General features: G+C 38.5%; 1 pseudogene; it reads left to right on the top strand.

Annotated features, from left to right (window-relative positions):
- The window catches only part of LOC107565657 (unconventional myosin-Id-like), an 89,994-nt pseudogene that overhangs the window by 30,390 nt on the left and 49,005 nt on the right, over window positions 1-10,599 (top strand).

The raw sequence follows: 10,599 nt of genomic DNA, 5'->3' as shown, positions 1-10,599 counted from the left end.
CTTTAAAAAAATGTAATGACCCCAAAAAAATTGAACCGTAATGTATAGTGCAGTTCAAAAATAAAAATACTAAAATAATTTGTTTATTTTCTGCTCAAATTGGTATGTTACTTTTATTAGTAGTGTAAGAAAAGAAATAATTAGAAAAATAAATATTTATTTTTAAAAGTTAGAAATCTTTTTAGAAAGATGCATTTAAAAAACTTTTTTAGAAAGATGCAAAATAGAAGCATTTTTACTAGTAGTCTCAGATTTTTGAATTCCATTGTAGATTGTAATGGCTATAATTAGTTACTTCAGTTTATTAAATCCTATTATATACTCATATATGTAAGTATTAGTCATTGATTGTTTCTTTTGCAGGGGAGAGCGGAGCTGGAAAAACGGAGGCTAGTAAATATATTATGCAATATATTGCTGCTATCACCAATCCCAGCCAAAGAGCAGAGGTGGAGAGGTACGTACAACAAAAAGCCTTTCTGTTCCTCTCTCCTCACTGCTGCAGAGATGAGTCATATTAAGACCATGCTGCATAGCATGCCTCCTTAATGTTATAATCAACAACCACTGAGCATTTCAGTATTTTATTCTGTTTATGTAGTAGAAGCTGTTCATAATCGCATGACTCACTGCTTAGTTACAACTAAGAGAAAGCGTAATTTTCAAAGTGAAATGGTAGTGAGTGAATGAATAATACATTTCCTCACGGGGAGAGACAGAAGTGAAATGTAGGGCAGTGATTAAAATAGTGCTGGGTCACACTAATTGAAATATGACAGGTCCAAGTTGAGCTTGATAAATAAATGATAGGAAACTCCACTATGCTTTTTGCTTTATCTCTCTTTTAACTATGTAGCTTGAGAAATATAACACCCAGTACAGGAATATATAGGGCATGTTACGTTTAATCATAAAGATCATGTATCACTCTTGTGCAACGTGCTGCATAGACCTTTATTCTTTTGTCCTAACTCTGCAGTAATAGTAATAACAATAAAATTATGCTTTGCAATTAGGCATGGGCCGGTATGAGATTCTGACGGTATGATAACCTTAGATAAAACTATCACGGTATCACGGTATTGCGATTACAGCTCTAAAATATGTTATTTTTAAATGTCTGGGTAAAAAAACAACTTTTTTTCCCACTGAACACATTTTATTTTTAAGAAACATATATAACATTTTGGAACAATAAACATGTCAGGCTAAATAATTAGAATAAATAATTAAATTCTTCTTAATTAAATGCAGTCACTTAAGTGAGCCTAAAACTGCAGCTCAATAATCAAAACTATAATCAAAACATAATTTCTGTAAAAAAGAAAATAAAAAAATTAATTAATTAAAATGCATGCATAAACCTGCAGCTCAACAAGGTTTTTGGAGACATGCTCGCTTTCTACACATTCATCTTTCAGTCCAAGTTATGATGCAGAAATGTTCACCTTTCCCGGATTAAGTTTGGAGCTATGGTTTGGAGCGGTGAGGTACCAGGATGTTTGCACATACACACATAAGGAAAGAGAGAGCGCGAGTGTCATACACACACACACACACGCGCGGTCTCTCCGTACAACACTCAAACTTTTTTTTTTAAATGCGTGATTTTGAACAGATGTAAACAATGGCAGGAGACTTAAAAGTATAGATGTGATACCAGCTAAATTTAATTATTGTACTAAATCGCAGAAAAGTAGGCTACAGTATGTACTTTAGACGGCTATTCCTCACTCTGTGACGTAACGTGAGGGAGGAAACTAGTTGATGTTAGCTGGTTAATTAGCCATGTTATCTGCCTCGGTAGCAAGCCAAATAGTATTTATTCCAACACTGAAACAAACAGCAGGTGGGTCTCTGTCTTGACCGGGGGTGAAAGAGGGAGAAAACCAAAGATGACACAGATATAGTTTATGTTCCTGAAACAAAGAGCAGGTGGGTCTCTGTCTTGACCGGGGGTGAAAGAGGGAGAAAACCAAAGATGACACAGATATAGTTTATGTTCGACTTGGAAGTATTTATTTAGCGATTGGAGCTAAAACGTCATCTGTACGGAACATCATTGTGTATGGAACATGGTTAGTCTACATTACCTGAAAAATTCCCATACGACAGACTTCGTCTTTTTCGACGGGGGAAAAAGTTCTAGGGATTCATCTCCTTCGGCCATCCTACACACAGGTGACTCCGCTCGCACCAACCAGAGGGGGAGGGGTTGTGTGACTCGTTACGCTCTTTGCTGCACACAACTGAGGGAGTCCTGCACTTTCCATCTTTGACGACACAGGATCCGCAGGAACGGTATAACGGAAAATTTTAGTGGTTTTGAAACCGTGACTTTTCCAAACCGCGGTATACCTTGAAACCGGTTATCGTCCCATGCCTATTTGCAATGTTTATCCACTGTCAGATGAGTGCTTTGTGCTTATCTCATTTCAATGTTATTGCACCCATAAGATATTGTTTATTTTCTCTGCTTGCTAAAGGTTAAAGCTCTTTGGAAACTGGGCATTGATCAGTGGAAGTACTTCTAAAATTATGCCAAAACACAAAGGCATCCAGCACTGATTGGAGTTTTTGTAGTCTATAGTGATTTCCTACCAGGATAACATATACATGAGGGGACACTTAAGCAGGTTTTAGAGGGTAATAAGACTTTGATTTTGCTTTGTTAAACCTATAAATCAGAAATGATGACTTCAAAATAAATAAATTATTAAGACCATTGAAAGATAATTAAAAACAATTAACTTTGATGTTGCTGTTGGGATACCTAAAGCAACACTGTGCTAAAAGTCCAAAAGCAAAGTGGAATTTTATGGGATGCTGTAGGTATTTGGGTCACAAAATGGAGGAAAGCGTCCAGCTTAATGCCTGACAGGCTTGTAACAGTAGGGTTAAGACCTCTTTAGCTTATCAGGCACTGAGTGGGGCACCCTCCTCAAATGTGCAGTGTAGGTCATGCATGGCTTTTCGGCAGGAGAACCAATGCTGAGCATTCTGTGGTCTGACCCGTGCAGCAGGCATCATAAATCATCCACTGAAACACTCTTAAACGCCATGCTGGGTTACCACATGGTGATACTATATACACAAAAATAGCCAGATATAACCATGTATACTTGCTCGTAAAGGCTTCATAAAGACAGATTTGTGTATTTACTCTAATACCAAATGTCAGAAGCAATCAGATCCATCAGCCTCATATTAAAACTGACACTCGTTTAGCTGTAGTAGTGAACTGATGCACAAGTGGCTAATAAATGCAGTAGAAATGAAAATAGTGTGTCTTTATACAGGGTAAAAAACATGCTGCTGAAGTCCAACTGTGTCCTGGAGGCTTTTGGGAATGCCAAGACCAACCGCAATGATAACTCCAGTCGGTTCGGCAAGTACATGGATATCAACTTTGATTTTAAGGGAGACCCTATTGGCGGCCATATCAACAACTACCTGCTTGAGAAGGTAGGGGGCGCTAAAGAGGAGAAAATAAAGCAACTTAGATGTGACTGTCTCATGATTAATCAAAATAAAACCGAAATCACAATTTGGCTTAGTGTGATTATCAAATTACAATGGCTGCAATTTTTAAATAATGAAATATTACTATAGTAATATTGCTCATTTTGTTCAATATTGTTACAAAATGTCTTAAAATTTTGATTGTTAACAATAATAAGTTTAATACTTTTTTTTAATGTTTATTAAAAATTCTCAGAAAACAACTGAAAAAGCAACACCCTGGCAATGATACAGAGCATTTTGCTTGGGCATTCACCACTCACTTTTGTCTTCCTTGTTCATATAATATGTTCTGGAGAAGCTGTGAAATAGTTACGTTTATTATAAATTCATATGATCTTTACATTAGCGTTAACACTTTTTCAAATTTATTCCTTAGTCCCGAGTCATTTTTCAGCAGGAAGGAGAGAGGAGTTTCCACTCTTTCTACCAGGTGAGTGAAGGACTCACCACAGACATTAAAAAGCTGTTTTTGTTTTGCCAGCCGTTCCAGACACCAGACAAATCCCACCAAACCTGTATTTATGACTAAGCCTAATCATCTCTCACTTTCATTGCTCTCACAAAATAATGTCCTATTGCTTCATGACGTGCAAAACATCAGAACAATTCCATCTGCTTGTTACTGCTCTTCAAACCATTATTAACAAGACTATAATTTACATGCTTCTCCATATCAACACAGGAGAAATTATCCTGTAGGGAAAGTCAAAGGTGTTTTTAAATTTATTTTTCAGCTGGTGAAAGGAGCTCCAGATGCTCAGCTGCGGTCCCTGCACATTCAGAGAGACCCCACAGCATACACCTACATCAAAGTTGGAGGCCAGATAAAGGTATTGCACCATGCACAAATTAAAAGAGACTATTGTGGGTGGTTAGGTTTGTGTAATATATGAAACATTTGTTTGGGTTGTTACAGACATCAAAAAGGATCTCAAGACCATCTTGGGAAAGTAAAACCATTCTGGGGCAATCACACATGATTGTGCAGGGAATTGATTATGGTTGTTTATGGGTACAGTAGCCACTGGTGCATATTAAAACCTATTAGCAATTGCCTCATATCTTTAGCCTGTTGAGTCAAGAGATGAGATGACTTAGCACTGTTCCATTGCTTCTGCAGGGAGTTTAATGAGCGGACACAAAAACACATTTAGAGTAACAAACAAGGTGTCGTCATGGAACAGGCCGGATTGTTAAGCTCACAGAGGTCTGAAAAAAAACAGCCTGGAGCGCTTAGAACATTCCATGCCAGTTCCCAAGTCTTTTATAGGTGCACATGCTGGCTAAACTTCACACTCCATTTAGAGCAACAAACAAGGTGTCGTCATGGAACAGGCCGGATTGTTAAGCTCACAGAGGTCTGAAAAAAAAACAGCCTGGAGCGCTTAGAACATTCCATGCCAGTTCCCAAGTCTTTTATAGGTGCACATGCTGGCTAAACTTCACACTCTGTCCAGCACAGCTGTGGCTGCAAAAGGTACTGCTGTATGAAATCAGTGTTTTCTCTGCAGGAGCTGTTAGCCATATGCGTGCCAGTATAATTAGCGTTTTGAGTGTTGTGCACTTGTTTTAGGAAGTCTAGGGATTGAGTTGCTGTGTCAGCAATTTTCAGATTTAATTGCGCGGCTGTAAATTAGATGTGAATATAATAGTAGATTTAATGGCCTCTCATTTCAAAAGCGTTGATTTACCTTCACTAGATGAAGGGCTTTTAGCCGGTTTACCAACCAGGCTGTTATCCCTAAAGCTGAATTAGCCAGAAGCAATGTCAGGATGTTTTAACTTTATTTAATGTATTGGGATCTGTCAGCTTTTGTTTGTGACCGTAACTTACTCAGATTGTCTTTTCAATCTTGCAGTCCTCTATAAATGACAGTGCTGATTTTAAAGCTGTCACTGATGCCATGAAGGTAATTGGATTCACTACAGAGGAGATTCAGACGGTCTACAAGATCCTGGCTACCATCTTGCATCTGGTTTAGTATTTCCTATGCTTGTTTAAAAAGTATTACTAACTGCAGCCAGTTGCTGTAGCTCAAACTCATTGATTGATTAATTATTTGATCTTTCCAGGGGAATCTGAAGTTTGGAAGTGATGGAGATGTGACTCTCATTGAGAACTCTAAGCTAGTGTCAGTTCTGGGGGATTTGCTGTCCACCAAAGACGAGAATGTAGAAAAGGCTCTCCTCTATCGCACTGTGGCCACCGGCCGCGATGTCATTGACAAACAGCACACTCATCAAGAGGCCAGTTATGGCCGTGATGCTTTGGCCAAGGTATGATTTGGGGCTCTGGGAGACTTATTTTAGGAGACTGTGGTAAACAAAATTGTGGTTACTGCTGGACCAAAAATTTGCATATGAACTACATGCCAATGTCGGAATTAAAACCTCTACATGCCCTAAATATTTTTTTGGCTTTGAATGATCCACTATAACAGGGTTCCTCAAATCTTGCCCTGGAGGGCCAATGCGCTGCAGAGTTTAGCTACCTGTGATTTTCTAATGATCCTGAAGACATTAATTAGCATGCTCAGGTGTGTTTGATTAGGGTTAGAGCTAAACTCTGCAGGAAAGTGGATCTCGTGGGCCAGATTTGAGGATCCCTGCACTATAATGATAATGATATAGTTTATTTCGCACACGTTATTTTCTGCATTTTTGTATTATTTGTTGTACTCTTGTATATTTTACTACTCGTAGAAAATATTCTTATAAAAAGTTAATTTATAATATTACCTTTATTCATCAAGGATACATTAAATTCATCAAAAGGCAGTAAAGTAAAGTAAAGACATAATGTTACAAGAAATTCTGTTTCAAATTAATGCTATTTTAAACTTTTTATTAATCAAAGAATCCTGAAAAGAGTATCTTGGTTTACATACAAATATTAAGCACAATATTTGAATAAAATTTCATTTAAATTGTAATATTTCATAATTGACAAATTCACATTTTACATTTGAATGGCAGTGTATATACTGATGGTTGTTTTTTGTTTTTCTTACAATTTTTTTTCTCTGTAGCTATGAAAACAATCTTATCTTAGCTGTACAATTACAATACAAAATATTGACCAATACAGACAAACACTGATATTTAAACTATTCACATCTGCGTTTCTTCATTCACCAGTTGACTTTTACTCTTTATTTGCTTTATTTGCTTCTCACAGGCCATTTATGAGCGGCTTTTCTGTTGGATTGTGGGAAGAATCAATGATGTCATTGAGGTTAAAAACTATGATGCCAGGGTTCATGGGAAGAACACAGTCATTGGAGTCCTGGACATCTATGGCTTTGAGATTTTTCAGAATAACAGGTGAGAGCATATGCTGTACCACACATAAATGAGGATCTTAATTGGCTATATTATTCTTCTCCCTTTAGTATAATTATAGTGTCTCTCCAATTTCTTCCTTGTTTTATCCAGCTTTGAGCAATTCTGTATAAACTACTGTAATGAGAAACTACAGCAGCTCTTCATTCAGTTGGTGTTGAAACAAGAGCAGGAAGAGTATCAGAGAGAGGGCATCCCCTGGAAACATGTGGGTTTCATTTAATTGTTTCTTCTCAAATTTTTAATATCTTTACTGTTTATATTATAAAAAGAGAAACTCATTTTGCATGGATCTCTGTGGCTTTAATGCAATAACTAATTCAAGTTTGTTGTTATTTGTGTTTGTGTGTTCATGGAAACAGATTGACTACTTCAACAATCAGATCATCGTGGATCTGGTGGAACAGCAGCATAAGGGTATTTTTGCAGTCTTGGATGAGGCATGCATGAATGTGGGGAAGGTGACGGATGAGATGTTCCTGCAGGCTCTCAATGGAAAACTGGCAAAACATGCCCACTACACCAGCCGCAAGGTATTGAAAATAATACATGCCAATTAATTACTTAAACATAACACATAGTTTTGCCCAATCTCATGTTAACCATGTAGTAGTTTAAACTCATAGTTAACCATGTTAAACAGTAGTATTGCATAGCATTGTTAAACAGTGGGTAGAGCTAAAGAGTCATGAGCACTTGCACGCCGACTGCCAATAAAACACAGAAATTTGATGCACTTTTACATACTGCCTACGGTTTCAAATTATGACCGGGATTTTTTATCGCTGGGAAGGCTCCATCTTTCAGTATTAAATGATGTGCAAATCCAGCGTTGAACTGGGCCTTGTTTATAAAACATTCATCACCGAAATGACAGGAACAAACAAACACACTTAAGAAACTCCGTTGCTTCCCCAGAAAAACAAACGGCATCCACTGTTCACATAACATTGGGTTCTTTGGGAAGCTGAACAAGGTTCTTTCCCTTATAACCAAAAACTTCTTTGGAGACATTCTTCTTGTGCAAGTCCTGTGCAGCGCTGCTGATAACTTCCATAACCCAAACATTGATGGGCGTGCTCTTGCTTTCACTCTGGTTGATGTGTGCGCACGCTTTTCTGGGATAAGTTACAATTCAAGGAATTCTGCCCTTCATGACGTCATGAAGGGCTATGGTCGAAAAAATTTCAGAAACTTATACGAACCCGGAAGGAGTGTATTTGGCACAGAAATACTCCGTCATACGTCCAAATAGTTTTTTTAAACTTTGGCCATGTTTAGCATGAGAATACTCTTTTAACAGTGTAAATAACTCGGAATGCATCAAATAGCATTAGGATGCATTTAAGGATGCATTTATTATAATTGATTTTATGCATTACCATTAACCAACACAAGGAGGCAATAATGGTCAGTGAAAAATGTTCTTCAGTATTTCTCAGTGCTGAGCCATGGTGATGTCACTGGCAACCAATGGAAGCTAGTAAGTCTGATGTCTCACAGCCTTGGCAAAGTGTCAGAAAGTGAGAGGGAGTAGGAGAGTTATGGATGGAGATGGGCCGAGATAAATAGAAAAAGAGTGAATGAAACAAAATGTAAACATAAACCACCTTGCAGAGCTCTAGACAGACGGGATCTCTGGAAACGAATCGACCCTTCGTGCATTGCCCTGGGCACAGACCCAGCTAAAGGGTGAGTTTAGGTACAACTTTATCAAAATGTTCTCAGAATGTGTCCTCAGCTCACACATGCTGCATTTACGTCAAAAGGGGGAAGGAGATGTAAGCAGGCATCACCTGCCCCCTGATAATTCCCCCACGTCAGGCTCTGTGAATAATCAAAAGTCTCCCTGGATGCAGGAATAATAAGTGTCCTTCAGAGCTCATTTGTAATACAGAGGATTACTCCTCACTGTGGAGGAATCTCAGGCCTTTTAGCTATATAGATGATGTGCATTTTTCCAGCTGCGTGTGAGCACAAACATCTGCATATGTGTATCCATTTCAGTATGTTTTAGATATGGCTAATCCATTTATGTATTAGTTACTCTCGCAAAATTTGACATGCAAAATGAGCGTATAAAAGAGAAATTGATTGGTCAGTAGGGGGAAATGGATAAGGAAAGCTTTCTAATATATTCAGGTGTGTGTTTAAATCCAGGCTGTGACACTTTTGTCTTTCAGGCACCTCTAAGATGTTTCCAGGCTTGTTTATGGTGATAGACATCCTCTTTGGGAGACACGAACTGTGCAGGCCACTTTAACAATAATTAAGAGTTACTTGTTAAAAATCTGTGGCAAAGTCTCTTCCGTTTCCCCACCCCCCGCACCACTGAGGATGTTTACCCTCTTCGCTTTGTCGAGTCGTGGTCTAGTGGTTAGACGTTGAGCTTTGCTTTTCATGCTGGAGATGATTTGATTCCCCTATACAAAAATGTTTCCCTCTTTAAATGTCAAAAAATACAAAATCTTTAGTTGTAAAACAGTGCTTTGATGTCAGAAGCCTCACTTTCATAACTAATTGCTTGAATAAAGAGTTTGCCTCTGCCTGTATTCGTATGTATACGTACGTCTGCAATGTAATGGCAGATCTAGCCTCAAGCTGCCGTATCCATCACAATAATGTGCTTCATTTACAGCCACTTTCACCTTCTGTGCTTTATCAGCTTGTTTACGTCTTCCTTAATGTGCCTCGCAGGCTCTTGGTGTTCTCTGTGTTTCCCACTTTTTCATCGTACCCTTAAAATGGCTTTGATCCTTCCAGATGTGTTATAAAAAAATCTTCTTTTCCCATCAGGTTTTAATTACTGTTATTTGCTGACACAAGCGGCTGTCTGATGGTAAGCGTTGAGGGCTTCGTTTCTTTCTCCTGTTCTTCTCTTTGATCCCAATTCCCCCACCCCTTGTTTTCCCTCTCTTCATCACGTGCCGATTACAGGTGTGACCGTGTGAGCGGATGCTGCCATGGGAGTGCGTGGATGTCTGGTTGTGTGAAGGCGAGGGCAGGCTCATTATCCGATCAGGCTTGAGTAGGCCGAAGCAACCAGCCAATTAGCTGTTGGTTTGTGCTCCTGGAGAAGAGCTCCGGTAGCCTCTGTGGCCTGCTCTTCTGCAGAACTGTTCGTTAGGAAGAGATCATGCCTTGTTTCTATCATAGTGGAAGTAATTGCGTTGTTTTTGTGTTGACGTGTGAAGCACCGACACACGTTTAGCATGTATGTTATCGGATAATTGGTGGATGAATTCCCAGTGCGACATGCATCGACACGTCAATGGACCTGGATTCTGGACACAGCTTTTTAAGTTTAGCATTAGCTAGGTTGTTTTTCTTGAAGATCTTTCCACATGACTCATGTTAGCATTGGCCAGTGTATTGAACTTTGCTTCAGCTTTACCCTGCAGTGCTGGTCAAGTGATTTCAACTTTGACCTTGCTTGCAGCTGACCTTTCAAAGTGCATCCAATTTGCATGACGAATATATCTTTCCAACCCATGTCTATGATTTATGCCTTGCGTATTTTGGAGTACAATGAAACAAAAGTTTAAAAACTTTCAGACTTTATGAAGAGAACTTGAATCCCTCAGTTCCTCAGTTCCTGAACTGATTTAAATTCAACAATAAAGTTTTGTGAATCACATTTGATGAGTCCTATTTTCTTTCTGCTGTGTATCTAAGCAGTCACAAGGATTTTTTTTTTGTTATAATCTCAAATGTTTTCACAGTTTACTGTTA

Source organism: Sinocyclocheilus grahami, unplaced genomic scaffold, assembly GCF_001515645.1.
Source record: "Sinocyclocheilus grahami isolate Dianchi unplaced genomic scaffold, SAMN03320097.WGS_v1.1 scaffold26.1, whole genome shotgun sequence".
Lineage (NCBI taxonomy): Eukaryota > Metazoa > Chordata > Actinopteri > Cypriniformes > Cyprinidae > Sinocyclocheilus > Sinocyclocheilus grahami.
This window is presented reverse-complemented; position numbering and strand designations above follow the sequence as displayed.